At 49.9% G+C, this 6,540-nt stretch overlaps 1 protein-coding gene across 9 annotated transcripts in view; it reads right to left on the bottom strand.

The window, feature by feature from the left end:
* Window positions 1–5,703, bottom strand: part of DGKG (diacylglycerol kinase gamma) — a 207,314-nt gene extending 201,611 nt beyond the window's left edge. For all 9 annotated transcript variants that reach the window (XM_067738346.1, XM_067738344.1, XM_067738339.1 and 6 more), the window contains exon 1: window positions 5,347–5,703. The gene's annotated coding sequence lies outside the window, so the exon portion shown is untranslated. The remainder of the gene's footprint in view (window positions 1–5,346) is intronic.
* Window positions 5,704–6,540: the final 837 nt, after the last annotated feature.

Here is a 6,540-nt window from a genome sequence, read left to right on the forward strand (position 1 = left end):
CTTAACCTTTAGCCAGCCTTTGGATTTCAGCTGAAGCCCATCTACTCCAGAGAGTATTACCTGACTTTCTTGGTCCAATACCTTCCCAGGCTGGGGAGGTGACCCTCCTCTGACTCTCACCTAAAGGTAATGCTGCATGATTATCTGTTTCTGTCTCTGTTCTACCCAGTTCCACCCATTTCCCAGTTGGAAAATAAGCTTGCTTCTCCTTTCTCCTTTTAAATCATGATACCAGGAAAGAATCTTTAATTTTCAGAGACATCAATGAAAACCATCAATGATGAAGAGGTTAATTCCAAGAGAATAAAAGAACATTGCTGCAGGAAACAAAGCATTAGGCTTCTTCAGAGTCAGAGATGGAAAGAAGGAGTATGCCCTGGACAAAGCACTGGGGAAGAACGGTGAGACCTTGGTCTGTCCTGGAGGTGTGAGTCCATGCAGGGCCCTTCCCCTTTAGATGCAGGATTCCTCATTTTGAATAGGAAGGCCTGGGACCCATTGCTTCCTTGGCTCCTTCTCTGATCTCATTTTTCCGTGACGCTGGAGACTCTTAGATCTGCCTCAAATTAATACAATCTTTTGGCCTTACTGAGTATATTCCAGGGTGCCAAGACATCATGAATTGAGATCACTGAACCACTCTCCTTAATCTGTTCAGAATCATAGAATAAGAAAGTCACTACTACCATCACCATTATTACCACCACCACCACCACCATCATCATTATCATGAACCACCATCACCACCCACCACCACTACTGTCACCACTACCACCTCCATCATCATCATCATCATGATCATCACTATCACCATCACTCTCATGGCAAAGACAATTTTACTTTTTTAAAATGGGAAAAATAACTTATGAAAATGTCTTAACTTGAGGTGTTGATGTTAATCCCAGGAAACACTGCAGAACAGGATGTGGAATGAGCTTTTAGGAGTGAAGTTGTGATCCTGAGAAATCAAAGTGGGTTAACTGCTAGTAGTTTATGTCAAAGTAACAAAATTGCTTCTTTGACAACATTATTAGGCAGGGAGATCAGGGAAATACCAGGGATAAAGAGTATCTGGACTTTATCAAAACGTTTGATATGATTCCTCTGATAATCTTTTGAAAAAGATGAAGAATTATGGATTTAGTGATGGTACAAGAAGTTAAATAAATTTTCTTAAAAAGTGCTATTTACTTATTGAATTAACATTGTCTTTCAGGAGCATATAGTGGAATGTCTCAGAATGCTGTAATATTCATCATTTTTTATTGATGACTTAGTTGAAGAGGTCATCAGGTTTGGGGACAACAGGAAGCCAGCTGGAAGGGACAGTATATATGCTGGATAGCAGAATCAAAGCCAGAAATATCTGGGCAAGCTGGCAAGACAGACTGAATTAAACAAGATAAAACTGGGAATAAATGCAAGGGCTCTGTATTTGAGTCCCAGGTAGCATCTGTACAAGCATGGAAGGGGAAGGGAGTGGCGGGCAGGGGATACAGTTCAAGAGTAAGTTTAAAAGACAGCTGGGTTTTTTCAGCCGATACTAAACTCAACAGATGTTACTTGTATAGACTGCTAGTTCAACCTGACAGGGTTTTAAGAGAAACATGAGATGTAGAAAAAAGGAAGTGATAAACTCACTGTACTTGGTGCTGATTAAGCATCCCTTGAAATGCTGTGTTTTATTCATTAAGAATAAAGAAATTAGGGGAAAATGGGGCAACAGTGATAATGATACGACAACACTGGAGCCAGTGGCCTATGGGGCAGGATGGTGCAGTGGGAAGGGCACTTGCCAGGGAGTCAGGAGCCAGGTTATGCCCATAGTCGGTGGTGAGATCCTAACCAAGCCAGTACGTCTCTCCCGGGCTGACGATCAGCCTCCCTGTGGAGAAGCACAGGGGATGGTGGTTGGCTGGCCCGCTCTCCTAGGTTTTGGCTCTCTGGTCAGACCACACTATGGGTGGGTTCCTTTCTCCTGACGTCACACCCATCCAAGGACAAAACCTCTTGAGCCCCCAAGCAAAATTTTACACTCTTGAAATGCTATTAACATTGCAAATAATACCAATATTTCCCTTGGGAAGCCTTCAAGAGAACCCCTTCTCTGACTTCCTGGGAAGCTAAGATGATGACAATTCACATTATCACACGTGATATTTACTGAGGTGGCAAAGCAAAAGCCCTGGGAAAATAGGCTTTGAAATCATAAGGGCCTGAGTTAAAACTCAGCCTCTCTACTACTAGCTTTACAACCACTTACTTAAACTTCCTGAGACTCTGTTTCCTTGTCTGTGAAATAAGGTTACCACCAGGCTTGTAGTGATTTGAGTCTGAAGTAAGACAATGCATGCACAAAATACAGCACAGTGAGGGGCACAAAGTAGGTGCCCAATAAATGGTATAGCTAATGTTACCCTACATTTACTACCACCGTCCCTCCTCCTCCCCTTCGTCCTCCTCTGGCCAGGCAATGTGTTGGCTGCAGGGGATACTGTGGAAGACAAAATTCACACCTCTGCCTGCACCAAGCTTACAATCTAACCAGCACTGTCCAGTAGAACTTTCTGCAATGATAGAAATGTTCTATACGTGCATTCTCCAATATGGCAGCCGGAAGCCATATGTGGCATTTAAGTGCTAGAAATGTGACTAGTGTGACTGAGAAACTGAAATCTTAATTTTATTTAATTTTAATGAATTAAGTGAAAATGCTAACAGTCACATGTGGAAATACATTGCACAACTCTAGACAGCTTTCAGGTGCATTTCTGAGACCAACCGATCTGAGCAGAACAAAGGTTCATCCAAAGAGAAACGCACATAGAGCACCCAGTCCATTACCTGGAGAATTCTCTACCACAGAATTTCCCCTTTCGTATTGCCTAATTCAGTTTCTCTTCTGCGGCCACATTTTTTTCACCTGAGGACATTTTTTTGGATGATACGTATCACTTTATTTTTTACTGCGTGATCCACAGTCACTAGCCTTGAGCGGCTGGGGTGGGGAAGGGAAGTGAGGCAGGTGAACTCTGTTACATATGAAAAGGTATCAACTCCCTCTGCGGTTTGGTAGTGGAATTCTAATACTTGGTGTAAACAAACACTTCTTCAAAAATGGCCAGTATGTGAAGAAGCTGTTACTGATTGGCTGGGCTGGCTGAATTTGGCTCTGATAATGATGTACCCTCCTAGGAGGGAGGGCTGTTCTAATTATTTGTGTGGAGAAGTGGGATGTTATGCCATTTACATATTTTACACACTAATCTGATTTGTGTGCAATTGTGGGTGGTTTGATTCTTTGCACACTTTTCAACGTCCCACATTTTCTACCTTCAACATGAATTACCTTTACACTGAAAAGGTATATCATAGTGTTGCAATACAATAAGATATTGTTTTTAAGAAAAGAGTTTTACCACAACAAAAACGGTAGGGGCAGCCTCCCCTCTAGGGATCAGCAGTAGAGGGAAGAGCTGCTGCTTTATGGGTACTTTCCTGAGCAGAGCCTCTCGAGCACAGCTGGGACCTCTGGGAGTGCAAGGTTGGCGGGATCCTCCCCTACCTGCTGCAGGTGCTCTGCGAGATTTGAGGGGGAGCTGGAACAGATGTCCTCAGTAGTTTCTCCTACCTCTGAAAGTCTAGGTTCCGAGACGCTCTGATTGTTTATCATTTTCTCCCCATGTCTGGGTTGATCTGAACCAAACACTGACATGAGATTGTAAGGTGGCAAAGACTCATCCACTTGCTCCCTACTCCCACACCCCTCCCAGAAAAATGCTTGTAATAACGCCTACAGTGCTATTCACAAACGTTAAGGGTGATCCGTAAAGAAAAGACTTGGATGGGAGGTACAGCAGGGAAGTTAGCTTAGTGGCAGACGCTGTATTTCATGAGTATCATTTACCTTCGGAAAGGAGGCAAGTACAGCCCTTTTTAAGACTAAGTCCCTTCCCACGTTAGGACACAGCCCTGGAATGAGAGGGGCATAAAGCACAAAGGTAAATTGTATGTGTCCAAATAGTGATGACACTTGCCCCCTATGATCTAATACCCTTCGCTGACAACGAGGGATGCCCTGTGCTCCAGTAAGCGACTCTGAGAGCTGTTTTTTAAACAAAAAATCCCAGGCACCGAAATAGCGACGTCGTCTCCCCCTTTCGAACCCGAGGGGCAGTTCCCAGCCCTGTGTCCTGACAGCTGCCCCTCATCAGCGACTCCCCCTGGTCCACACCTCCCAAACCAAGGTGCGTTCCCCCAAGTCCCGAAATGAAAGAAGAACAAACGGCCCTCCCAGGCCCTCTTCCGGACAGCGAGGTCATCGTATGCTAATGAAGCCGGAGGAGACAGCCGCCCAGCGCCCGCCTGCGAGCGTGCCCGCGGGTTCGCAGCTCTACTGCGCGCCACTGCGGCGCAGCCACAAATCACCGCGCGCTGCTGCAGACCCTCCTGCCTCACCGCGGGGAAAGAGGGAGGATGCGGGAAGGTCTGAGTCCCGCACCTGGATCGCTCACACCTGGGAGCTGCCTCCTGGCTCCGGTCTCGTGCTTCCCGCTGCAGTGATGGCACGGATGGGGACAACGCATCAGAATCACCTGTAGGGCTTTTTCGAACTCCACAGCCCCCTCCCCAAATTCCAGCCTACTCGTCTAGAGGAAGAAAATCACTGAATGTGCAGGATGAGTGCACTGGTGGAGTTTTCGAAAGCCCCACAGGTGATACTAGATGCACGCACACACAGGAACACACATCTTGTGAGTCCGAGACTAAACAGGTCAACCCGACGTTCTCTCCCTGACCCTCCTCTCCTTCCGTAGCTACTATTTGTCAAGGTCTCCGCGTTCGCTTCAGCTTCCCTTTACGACCCCTAGCTCGGGGGCTTTGTGGAGTCCCCCAAAGTCCTGGAACCCCGCGGGACGGTCAGACGCTTTGGCGGCCAGACGTTAGAAAAAGTGTCCCCGCTCTTTGCCGCCCTTGTGCACCCTGGAGCGCGAACTGACTACTAGAAGGGGCGAAATCTGACCAGTTGCTTCAGCAAACTGCGTGGAGCCAGGACGCCTCCCGCCCGCACACCTTTAAGGTTCGGAAGGTCCTCCCAGTCGAAGAGGAAGCCGGTGCGCCACCCCGGGCGACTCCCCGTGCCCTCACCCTGCCAGCGCGGCATCTCCTCCGGCAGGGGCTGTGTGGCAGGTGGCATCGTCGGGGGCGGGGGGGCGCGCCGAGGCCTTGTCTGCAGCTCCGTCCCCTGGCCACGGGACCGGCTCCCGCTTTGCTCCCCTTTTCCAAGTTGCTGCAACCCGCGCCCCCAGCCCGAGCCCCCCTCCACCGCGCCGGCCACGGTCTTACCTCAGCATGCCAACACTTTGTTGCGCGGTTCGCCGGAGCGCTCCTTCCTTGGGGCTTATTCCCTTACTTGGGAGGAAAGATGAACCGAGAGACTGAAAGGGGACCGAGGCTGGCGTCTGGGCGTCTTGCGGCCCGCGCAGCCCTCCCGGGGAGGGGGTTGGAGCTCGGGCGGCCCGGAGGGGGTTAGGCAGCGCCGGGGTCTCTGCCCGCTCCGGTACCCGCGGCTCCTGAGCGGTGCGTCTCGGCTGCCCGCTACTACGGCACTGCGGCGCCCTGCCCCTCGCAGCGGGCAAGTCAGGATGCCACGCTCAGACCTGAGCCCTGCTTGCGGGCGCAGAGCCCGCCCCCCGCCACACAACCGCGTGCGCGCGCACACGCGCCACACCCCCGCGCGCGCGCGCGCGCGCGCGCACACACACGCGTGAATGCGGGTGGGCTCCGTGAGAGCCCGCGCCCCTTTGGTAGTTCGGGCACTTGTCACGGGTAGGGCTTCGGTTTGGGAGGAAGAGTTAGAGGCTGAGTGGTTTGGAGAGGATGCAGCAGTGGTGGGCTCCGCAGGGAGAGGCCAAAGGCCCGCTGACTCAGGGGACAGGGACAATGGTTTGACAAATACCCACATCTCAGCCAGGGCCTAGGCTGCCTCACTATCTCGACCAAGTCAAAGAAAAATCAAAAAATTAAAAGTCAACAAATTCGCTCCGTTCCCTAGGCACTGTCTCTAGCATTCAAATCACTGCCCCTGCCCAGGGACCTTTTTTGGAGGCTGGGGATTGGTGGCTGTTCAATCGGAAAAGCTTTCTCCCTCCGCAGGTATAGTGGCAACCGCCGCAGCTCCCCGGAGCTGGGCTCTGATCGCTGGATCAGGTCTCAGGACTGAGGGTTAATTCCCTTTCTCCTTTGCTTTTAGGTGACCATGGGCTGTCTTCCTGCACAGCAAATAGACCTCTTCTTACTTTTAAAATGTAGAAAAGCACAGAAAAGGGGCTGGGAGTGAGGGGTAAGTGATGAGGGCCAACATTGGCCAAGGCACCACTCTTTCCATGACGTGCAGGTCTGTATGGGGTGACAGTGGTGGTGATGACACTATCTCAGGCATGTCACACCAGCAGGGTGACTTCTGTCCATTTCACACCACATTTAGAGTCATCCGGAGTTTGGTCTCTCATCTGTAAAATACGTAAAGTTTACCAGTTT

Source organism: Pseudorca crassidens, chromosome 5 (assembly GCF_039906515.1).
Source record: "Pseudorca crassidens isolate mPseCra1 chromosome 5, mPseCra1.hap1, whole genome shotgun sequence".
Classification (NCBI taxonomy): Eukaryota; Metazoa; Chordata; class Mammalia; order Artiodactyla; family Delphinidae; genus Pseudorca; species Pseudorca crassidens.